Consider the following 11,419-nt stretch of genomic DNA (forward strand, 5'->3'; position numbering starts at 1 on the left):
CCCTCCCCTTTCCTTTTTATTCTGGCATCTTCCCCTTTTCTTTTATTGGAGTATAAAAGTTGAGATTGTTTGCTGTGTCACCAAAACTATGTAGTCAGCTTTGAAACTTGCTATTTGCTATGCACGGACCCAATTTAGTAGGAGAATGAAATCTTAAGAATGTAGAAGACGATGGTGTGTAAATGAGAGGTAGCTAAGAGATGTAGATTAGAACATGATTAAGTCAATGGGTAGAAACAATAATGGCGGATGTACTTGTGATACGCAACTATAGACTGATTGCATATAATAATGCAACTAAACCAGGAGATTGCTATAAAACATGCTATGTCCAAGGATCGGTGGGCAATCGGTGACAAGCTCAATGACTGTCTCAGCTTTGATTTGCAGATTAAAGTTTAATACTTCTTGAAGAATCTTCTGCGTCTCCTGGTCATTTGTGGGGCACGAAAAACCACGACACTTTCAAGTCCTTTCAAAGGGTCTTGGTCTGAAACATTGACCATTTATACATTTCCATAGATGCTACCCGACTTGCTGAGTTCCTCCAGCATTTTGTGTGTGTTGCTTGAGATAACTGGGCTTATATTTGTTGGAGTTTAGAAAAATTAGAGACCTCATTGAAACTTGCACTCAGTGAACACTTTATTAGGTATCCTTATATCCTATCAAGCTTGTATCTCATCAAATGTGGAAAAGTTGGAGATAAAACCCATTTTAAGTTGTAGAATAGGGAGAGTGGCATCAAAGTGCAAGAGATGCACTGACAGGTCAGAGAGCAGTAGAAGTTTATGGTCAAGTGTTGGTGAAGCAGGTTGTTAGAGGGTGGATGAAAGACAAGCTTTTGACTGAGAAAAGGTTTGTTCAGGGGTGGTGTAAAATAGATCAGGTAAATTAACTCTAAAGGAATCAAAAATAAAAATAAAATCTATTTTTTACTTAACAGAATGTACACCTAGTGGCACTTCAGTAGGTACACCTGTACAACTTCTTGTTAATGCAAATATCTAATCAGCCAATCATGGGGCAGCATACAGAAATAGTCAAGAGATTCAGTTATTATTTAGACCAAACATTAGAATGGGGAAGAAATGTGATCTAAGTGGCCTTGACTGTGGAATGATGGTGCTTGGAGCGTCTGAGAAACTGCAGATCTCAGGGGATTTTCATGCAAAATAGTCTTGAGAGTTTACAGAGGATGGTGCATTAAACAAGAAGATATAGTAAGCACAAGTCTGTGGCTGAAAATACCTTTTAATGAGAGAGGTCAGAGGAGAATGGCTAGACTGGTTCAAACTAACAGGTTGGTGACAGTAACTCAAATAACCATACATTACAACAGTGGTATGCAGAAGTGCATCTCTGAATGCTTAACACGATGAACCTTGAAGGGGATGGGCTGCAACAGCAGAAGAGTGTATACACTCAGTGGCCACTTTATTAGGTACAGGAGGCACCTAATACAGTGGCTATTGAGTGTATATGATGAAGGGACTGGACAAATTTTGTGTAGGAAAGATGTTTTGTATAGTGTAAAGCTAGATCTAGAGGTTATGAATTTAGTACGGTAGAGTATTTAGGACTCAGATAAGGCAAAATTTCTTCATCTAAAACAGGGGTTCCAAACCTTTTTTAAGCCATGGACACTTGGTGTGGTGTACATGGACACCAGATTGGGAACCCCTAATCTAAGGAGTGGTGAACGTGTGGAATTCTCTAGCACAGACAAGAGTTGTGACCAAAGCATTAAATATCTTCAAGAAGGAGCTGGATATGGAACAAATAGCTAAAGAAATCAATGAAGGGAAACTGGAAAAAGAGGAATCTGGATACTTGGCAGTGAACTTATTTAAACAGAGTTGGTTTGAAGAGCTGAATGGCCTACTTCTGATCCTAATTGTTGTTGGGCGAATCAAAAGAGCTGATTAATGATTTCAAGAGGAAGAACCTGGAAGTCCATGAAGCAGTCATCATTAGAGGAATGAAGGTGAAGAGGGTCAGTAGCATTAAATCCCTTGGTGCTAACACATCATGAGGATCTGTCCTGGGACCAGCGGAGAGATGTCATCTCAAAAGTGCATGACTGCACTTCAGTTTTCTTGGAAGTTTTCATGGTTTTAACATGTCACCAAACACTTGGAAACATTTCTGTAGATGCACAGTGTAGAGTATCCTAACTGGTTGCATCATGGCCTGGAATGGAAACCCCAATGCCCAGGAATGGAAAAACATATGGAAGGTGGTGGATATGGCCCAGTCCATCATAGACAAAGACTTCCCACCATTGAGTAACTTGCATGGAATGCTGCCACAAGAAGATAGCAGCCATCGTTAATGACCCCACCATCTATGCCATGCCTCTTCTCACTCAACCATTGTCTATGTATAGGAACAAAACTTTATCAGTTTAGGTTATGCATGTAACTTTACATTTAATGTTGGACATTTGAATTAATGCACATTTCAGTGGTAAGATGAATATTGGAATCTTAAGGGCAAAGCCAAGATAGATATAGAAGAATCAGAAGTGTTTCTCACCATAAACACTCACAAAGGACCTTATCACTATAATAGGCGTATTTTTGGAGTAGCATCTCCACCTGCACTCTGGTGGAAAGCTATGGACCAGGTGCTACAAGACTATCCAGGTACTCAGTGTTATTAAGATGACATCATTGCTAATGGTGAGGATGAGAAGGAACATCCCAGAATCTCAATATGGTCTTAAAAAGATTAGAAGATTGACTACAGAAGAGATCAAAAGTGGCTACTGGGAAGGATTAAGGACAGACTGGACCACTCTCCTACACAGTAGAGACTGAGTCTGATATCATCTGGAGATGACACATTGATCAGTTGAGGAGAGCAAGCCCATTGCTAGAGAAGAAGTGTATCTCGAGCTGTCAGAACCACTACTCAGGAGCAGGCCTTGAGTGAACTCCTACAACCACATTAGAGAAGGCTCCCGAACCTGAGATTATTTCACAGCCACAAGTCTCTCCTGTCAAGCAGGGTGCTCTTCCTTGTTAGGAAAGACATTATACCACAAGAGTAGGTAATCTTCCACAGCAATAAATCTTTAGAGACAATTTACTATGGTGTGGATGTCTATATAGTAGTTGTATTATATACTGTACCATGTATATTTATATAAGTTGAGATGCATTTTATATTGTTGGAGTTTATAGCTAAGTGTTGAGTATTCAATACTTTACTAACATTTGAGTAATGTTGCAAATATATTGTTTGATTAAACATTCTTTGTTTAAATAATCTGTTTTGGATTATATGTAGAAGTATGTGAATGGCATACGTCAGTATGCCAAGTCATAATTACGCAGCTCACTAACAAAAGGGAGAGTTATAAGTAAGTATACATGCATCTCCCAGCTCCTGTGTTTTTCTTTCAATTCATTTTTGTAGTTACAAAATATAACAGAAATATTTATGCCTAGGGTCATGGTTTAAAGGAAAATATTTGCCCTTTTAAGATGGTGAAGATATGATTTTTTCTCAGAATGTTGTGAACCTTTGAGATACCTCATAGCGGCTATATCACTGAATGTATTCAAGTTTGAGAGACATTTTAAAGACCAAGAAACATTTAATGGGTACATGAATAGGGCAAGCTTTCAGGGGTCTGGACCAAATGTAGGTAAATGAGACTAGCTCAGCATGGATGCACTGGGCTTAAGGTCTCATTCCTGTGCTGTATAACTCCACGACCAGGACTCTGAGATAAATACTTGGTTGGTAGGAAAGGTGAAAGTTAAGAGAAACAGGCAGGAAAGTGACCAAAATTCAACCAGCCATGGCCTTAATGAGTGATGGAGGAGGTTTCAGGGGTTGTGTAGGTTTCACTATTCCTGATTCTATATTCCTTGCACTCTCCATATAGAGCAGAGCTTGTGAAGGAGAAACCACTGTTCTTGTTTAACTTAAAAACTTGTTTTATTGTGCATGACAGTTTGGAGCTTACGCACAATAGAATATTGTTCCTGGAGACCTAAGCACAATTGTTTAATTTAGGGGTTTCTTTTGAATGTTTGCTTATATGATGCCACATGGCTGAAATGCTGCTTGTGCATGTGACAATAAACTCAACTTTGACTTTGACATCTCACTCAGCACTACCTTATAGTACTTGATGTGCTGTGTATTTTCTAGCCCAGGGAGTACGTTTTTTGTATAATACATTATCTGAGAGATTGCTCAGCAGTAGTGTTACATCTTCACTTCTTAATTTATAGCACAAAATTTAATTCTGCTCAGTGGTGTTTCTCCCCTCGGGTCATTAGGCTTCTGAACTATCTGATGCACTGTGTTCAAAGTGTCACTGGTTAATCTGTTCCACACTTCACAATATTTAATTCATGGACTTAGTTTGTTATTTATGTGAGATTCATCTGCAGATTTTATCCTTACTTTCATAAGTTAGCATGTACAATGCGTGTTATGTGTATTACTGTGCTTTACACCCTGGTTCAGAGAAACGTTGTCTTGTCTCTATATATATTATATGGTTATATACATTATATACATGCATATAGTTAAATGGCAATAAGCTTGACTTGCCTTGACATGGTCCAAGTGGCAAACTTATAAGAAACTTCCTTATTTGCGATCGGTTGCTGCTTGTAAACCCTTAACTCATGCTTTTGGAATAGCAAAGTTAGAAAGGTCAGAAAAAGGTTCAAAGGTTCATTTATTATCAAAGTATGCAACTGTGAAATTCTTCACTTCTCCGGGTCACCATGAAAGCAAGAAAATAAAAGCAAAGAAAGGCAGCATGATCATCAACCCCCAAATCCCATCTCCCTCAAAAAAATTGAACAAAAGCACAACAGGCATATCAACCCCCAAATCCCCCCTCTTGCACAAAAATCGAGCAAAACGGAACAGGCACACCAACCCCCAAATCCCCCTCCCTGCACAAAAGATGAACAAAACGGATCAGGCACATCGATCCCAAATCCCTAATCCCGCGCAAAGTTAAAACAAACAAAACAGATCGGGCACATCGAACCCCAAATTCCTCCAAAAGCAGAATGCCAAAGCAGAAGAAATGAGTGAGTTTCACTTTATGAGCTTTGGAATTCAGAACGCTGCGGTATCCAGTGTGTGGTGGGACATGTGCTAGCATTGAGAGCTACAAACACACGAGTGTCTCTCATGTTGTGCTGCCAACACTGAGTCACCGGGTGTATTGTTCAGTATTAAAACTATGCGTAAATGGTTCATGGCAATTTCATATTGTGAACTCACATTTTATTACAAGGTATCATCATCTTTGGATTAATATTATGACATTATGCCTACAGTTTTCTGGCCTTGCTCATTCACTAATGTAATGAGTATTTTGTAGGAAAAGATCTGAGTTTTTATCTAGCCAGCGATAAGAAGCTTTTAGTAGTAGGGAATGAAACACAACAGGAACATGTGCCTTCTTATAGTTTTGTCAAAAATTTTCATCAGTTTAATCTGGTGAGGTAACTTCTTAATTTAAGCAGGCTTGTGTTAGGGATGCTGGTCTGCACTGATTGGAGCTTGACTTCCTTTGTGTTCTGTAGACAAATGCGAGGGACAACTTATTGGCAATGTCCGAGTGAATCTATCTATTCCATCATATCAACGGTATTGCCTTCCAGTGTAGATAGTACAGTATGCTGGATAAAAGACTCCATTATTACTAACTCTATTTTTTATTGCCATATAGATTCAAGTCCAATTACTACTCATGTATATTGTTTGAACATTTACAAACTTATGACTTACCAGAGGCAGGGTCATAGCCTAGAAGAGACAGCCAATATTCTGACACTGAAGCATCACCACATTTGGTTTAGACACAGGGTACTGTATGCTTTAACATTAATGAACACTGATATATTAGCTCAGAACACAATACTAGCTAATCTTGAGGTTTGCGGACACCTTAAGGAGATTAATGAGCAAGAATAACTTAAAAGCTTGCAGTCTGAATTCAATATTCCACATTAGCAGATGTTGTCCGTTAGATCATTAAGAAATACAGATTGGAATACAAAAACTGAGAAGCTGAGACATACAATTTAATAACTTAACTAGTTGTTGTCGATAACAGACTTCTTTGAATTTTCATGAAAGCAGTGGAAATTAATTTTTTCAAACATTGGTTATAAAATTCAGACTTTATTTTGTTCTAAATCCAACTCATACTTGTTGTTTTAAATTGCCAGTAACTGCATCTGTGTTTATAGAAATTTTATGAAATCAGCAGAAATAAAATACCTCCTCTTTATGAATATTGTATTGTATCCTGGCCTAGCCTATAGAATGGCTTGTCCCAAAAATAATAATGTAGATGAAACTTAGAAGGAAACAGAATTAGTAGAAAATCTGACTTTGGGAACGGGAATAGATTAAAGGAGAAAGGCTGTCCAGTTCAACAGGAATTTGGTGCCTGGCCAGGCAGAGTCAGAGTCCTTCCTTCTGTTGCAAACCTGTAAGTTATGCCACATTGGATTACAGTTAAATAAATAAACTGAAACTAAAAATGGCACTAAGTAAAAAAGAAAAACTGCATGGAATTTTCATTTAAAAGCACTCTTTTTTTATATTCATAATAGTTCCATTGAAGAGCATCTGACTGCATCAGACAATGTCTCCTAATTTAGTGTTTTATTTTGGAGTTTATATCATAGTTAATTGCAAATAAATATTTTATGTTATGTGGAAATGTTTAGAAGCTATCTCAATCTATTGCCAGCCTTTCTAAAATGGGCTGGAGAAAAATGGGCGAGGCTATCATCTTTGAATTTACGATGAGCATGCCAATGGGACTACCTCACCCCTACAGTGGAAGGAATCTGATATTAGCTTCTGAAACATGCTTGGTAATCAGAAAATTCCCTGGTTTTCATAGGATGCCTTCTTTTTGAAATCTTTGCTGCAGGAAACATTGAACAAATAAGAATTACAGGAACTCCTAACTCAAATCTTCTGAAAGTTCCTAAAAAACATTATACCTTGTTGTATGAGGAGGAACAGAGACATTAGTGGCATTTTAAGCAATTACTGTGTAAGAGTCTCCGGCTTTAAAAAAGTATATTTTTATGGGGTAAAACACACAGAATGCTCAGAGAACTTAGCATTGCCAGGCAGCATCAATGGAAAGGAATAAAGAGTTGACAGGACTGATCCGAAACTTTGGCTCTTTATTCCTTTGCATAGATGCTGCCTGACCATCTGAGTTCCTCTGACAGTTTGTGTGTGTGTTACTCTGGAATTCCAGCATCTGTAGAATCTGTCTCGATATTTTTATGTATAGTTTGTTGTATCTGTGAAATAAATCTACAATATTTCAAGACTTTATTAGATGCAAATTTTTTCTCTGTTGTGTGCACTAAATAGAAATGGATAGGTGTTGAATTCTGCTTCTGAAATGCAAATCTACTGACTTCAGTGAAACTGAATTTCAGAGGTAAAATTCAATATGTGTACATTATTAAAATGCCTTTTTAACGTAATCACAAAGGCCGAATCTCAATCTCAAATTTTCTTAAAATCATGAAATGGAGATACAGACTGCAGTGGCTGCAATCTGGAGCAAAACAAAAGGTTCAAAGTTTAAGGTAAATTTATTATCAAAATACTTACAGTGTATATCACCATATACTACACAGTGCTTAATATTTTTGCAGGCGTTCATAGGAGAACAATAGAATCGTTGAAAAATTACACACAAAGACTGACAAACAACCAACGTGTAAAAGAAAACAAACTGTGCAAATATAATAATGAATAAATACTATTGAGAACATCATTTGTAGAGTCCTTGAAAATAAGTATTTACAGTATTGTGCAAAAGTCTTTGGCACATATACAGTAAATAGCTAAGATACCTAAGATTTTGCACAGCACCATATTTGTCAATGTGGAGCGGAGAGTGAGTTTGTAAATCTGGAGGGAGCAAAGGATGTTGGGAGTGGCGAGAATGAAGTGCCGCAGGAGGGGTGTGGGACAGCTGGCAGCGAAGGAGTGCCGGGGGAGGGGACTGGCACGGGTGTAGATACACTAACCCTGAGACAGAAGGCATTGACCATTTGTTTCCAAACAATTGGTTTACTGATAATTTCAGAATGTCTTTCTGGAGCTTCCCATTCCCTCCCCTCCCCCTTTTCCCACACTCAGTCTACAATAGAGACCTGTTTCAGAATCAGATTTATCAACACTCGCATATGACATGAAATTTGTTTTTTTTAGTGGCAGCAGTACAGTGCAATATATAAAATTACTACAGTACTGTGCAAAAAATCTTGGGCACCTAGCTATATATATATATATATATGTGTCTAAGACTCTTGCACAGTACTGTAGGTTGTAGAATTAGTTCAGTGTTGAGGTGAGTGAAAAACACTGGAAGAACTCAACAGGCCAGGCAGCATCTACAGAGGGAATGGAGAGTTGACATCTTGGATCGAGATGTATATGTTGCCTGGCCCATTGAATTCTTCCAGTGCCTACTACGCTGTTAAAAATCACAAATGTCATTTTAAATTTAAAAAAAATGTTTGCAGCTTTCAGCTTTTGCTTCATTTGTTTGTTTCAACCTTTATTTTAGACTCATGGATGGTTAGAACATTAGCTAAAAATACTGCATCTAGCTCCCTGGATTGCTGTCAATGAGAATTCTTCAATGTGATTGACTGCTTGGTGGACTTGTCAGCAATACTGCTGGATGTCTGAGATCTTCTCAAGCTGACATCAGGAAAGATAAAATCGTGTTTTGGATACCATTAAATATTAAAGGACTCTTTGCTTAAGGATATTGATGCCTGTTTTGCATTCCTGCAAACTGAAAAATCTTGGATATTGTATAGTTGGGAGTGTAGAGTAATTATTACTCTTTTAATCTTCTAGCTTTTTACCGATACTGCAGATTAAAGACTCAGTCATAGTGGGGAAAGTCTGCATTACATAGTTCAGTTTGTAGACTGTGAAGTTCTAAAGTAAAATAAAGACTTTAAACCTTATCTGATATAGATAGCTACTGTTATTCTTACTAAAGGGAGCTTATACTGCCCAATCTTCAAAGATGAGTTCACTCCCTTGTTTATCCTCCAGAGTGAGTTTAATTGCCAACACCCCCTATATGAGCCCCATCAGGGAGAAGGTGCCTCCAACTAATATAGTAGTTTAAACACAGTTCACTTCTTTTCAGTAATACATATTTAAATCAAAACAACATTCTTAAAATACATTTAAAACTCACAGAGGATTTCTAGCTTATAACCTATTTCCAAATTACAAATCATTTCTAAAACACAAAGGATTTCCAAAATGCAGTTACAATTCCTATCAGCTAAAGTGGATACCAGCAAGCCACAGATAAACTAGTAGTCCATTGAAGAAGCTGAAGGCAGAGGAATGGATTCTAGTTCACCCTGTGCTTCAGTCATGTTTCTTGATGTTCCTGGACCATTCCTAATAAGCCTGGACTGCTCTCTAAATTTATGCCACTTGAGACACTGTGTGCACATGTGATATTTTTTATTTTCAGATACCTTTTAACACAAGTGGTCTAAAAGCTTCTGGAGAAACCATTTCCAGGTACCCACAATTAATGCTGTGAAGCTGACTTTAATGAGTATAAAAATCTTCCAACTATTAACATATGAGCTATTGATAAGTTAACTGATAATGTCAATTTGGTCTGTAAGTTTTCTTCAATTAAATAACCTATCCAGCGTTCTCTGGTTTGAGACAACCCAAATTAAAAAAAAAGTCATATCACATCTCTTATGCTGCATGCTGTGGGCCAGCACGATTGTGCTATAGACAACACTTATTTGCAAAGCTGTCTTTTTAACTTCAAATTTATTATTGCTTGTCACTTACATTAAGAGCTGATGACTGGCTCCCATATACAATAAGCAGCTAAACAAAGAATATTGGTTGGAAGTCTAACTTGATCAAAAACAACACTTTTATCTTTACAAGTGTCAGCTGCTATGTTTAGAAAGATGAGCTTGGCAAAAAAGAAGAGCCTCTTGGCCCAGAAACAGTGAATATCCATCACATTGAGTTGACACAAAACTTTAAAAACCAAAATGACAAATAATGGCAATTTCAATGCAGGGACAACAAGTGAACAAAACCTTCAGATTGCTCCAAAAATTAATAAGCATAAGCTGCACAGGTAAAAATATATTCCAGCTCCAATCTTTTTGACAATGCAGAAGTCAGTAGTTAATGGAAAATTACAGCAGGTGGTTACCTCAGACATTTATGTTTATCATTAATATACCTTTAAGTCAAAAGGTAACTTACATATTAGCTGGTGGCTTTTTGGAAAGTAGCAAGAAGCTCGCACTCTCTCAGCTGTTTGCAACTTGTTACCTGTAATTTAAAATGGAAATATGTTTAATGTTGTTTGATAGTCTGATAGTATACATAATCAGGCATGAAGCAGTGAGAATGATTGGTATAACAATGGAAAATATGGAAAAATTAGCATAGATAAAGATTATATATGTTGTAGACCATAAGTTATACTAAAACTCAAATATTAGTTGTGGATTAGAATAAATAATTTCAAGGGCTAGATTGAAAGCCTCCAATAAAGGGTGATGAGATTATGAATCCATGGCATTTCTGTTTGATATCTGTGGGATTATTTAACAGAAGCTTTGTCAGCATAACATTCAAATTTCAAAGTAAATTTATTACCAAGTTACAAATATGTCACCATATACTATTCCAAGATCCATTTTCTTGCAAGCATTCACAGCACAACAAAGAAAGACAATAGAATCAGTGAAAAACTACACACAAATAACCAATATGCAAAAGAAGACAAAATTTGAAAATATGTAATAGTAATAATAATAATTCTATATATGGGCAATTTGAAATTATATATTCCTTCATCTGTGAAGCTAAAGCAATTAATTCAAATAGCTGAACATGAACTTTGAATTAGATAAGTGCAGAAATCAAGGTGCAATAGGTCTAGTCGAACACAAAACAGAGCTGCAGGATAACGTACAACTGATGGGTGAGTATTAAACCTATAAACATCTGGGATATCAACAAGCAAAAAAAATAGATCACAGTGTGATAAAGGGAAACTTTCAACAGAATTTACTTCCAGGCTTAAGAAATTCTGCCAAACAGAGCTCAATACTAAAAATAGACCAACGACAATAAACACTTTCACTACACCCATATTCTTTTGGCATAATTTTTTGGTCTGAACTCAATTTGGAAAATCTACAAAGTAAAATAAGAACTGAAATGACAAATTTTAGAAAACATGATGTACACTTGAATGCACTTAGGCTAACACTACCTAGGACAGAAAGAGGAAGAGAAATAACAGACATAAAAAAATTACACACCAGTCAGATAAAACAATACTGGACCAGGTGGTTAGCTC

General features: G+C 37.0%; 1 protein-coding gene across 1 annotated transcript in view; it reads right to left on the bottom strand.

Annotated features, from left to right (window-relative positions):
* Positions 1-10,379, bottom strand: part of tnfaip8l3 (tumor necrosis factor, alpha-induced protein 8-like 3) — a 90,628-nt gene extending 80,249 nt beyond the window's left edge. The window contains exon 1 of the mRNA XM_059952790.1: positions 10,312-10,379. The gene's annotated coding sequence lies outside the window, so the exon portion shown is untranslated. The remainder of the gene's footprint in view (positions 1-10,311) is intronic.
* Between the last annotated feature and the right edge of the window lie 1,040 nt (positions 10,380-11,419).

Source organism: Hypanus sabinus, chromosome 28 (assembly GCF_030144855.1).
Source record: "Hypanus sabinus isolate sHypSab1 chromosome 28, sHypSab1.hap1, whole genome shotgun sequence".
In the NCBI taxonomy this organism is placed as follows: domain Eukaryota; kingdom Metazoa; phylum Chordata; class Chondrichthyes; order Myliobatiformes; family Dasyatidae; genus Hypanus; species Hypanus sabinus.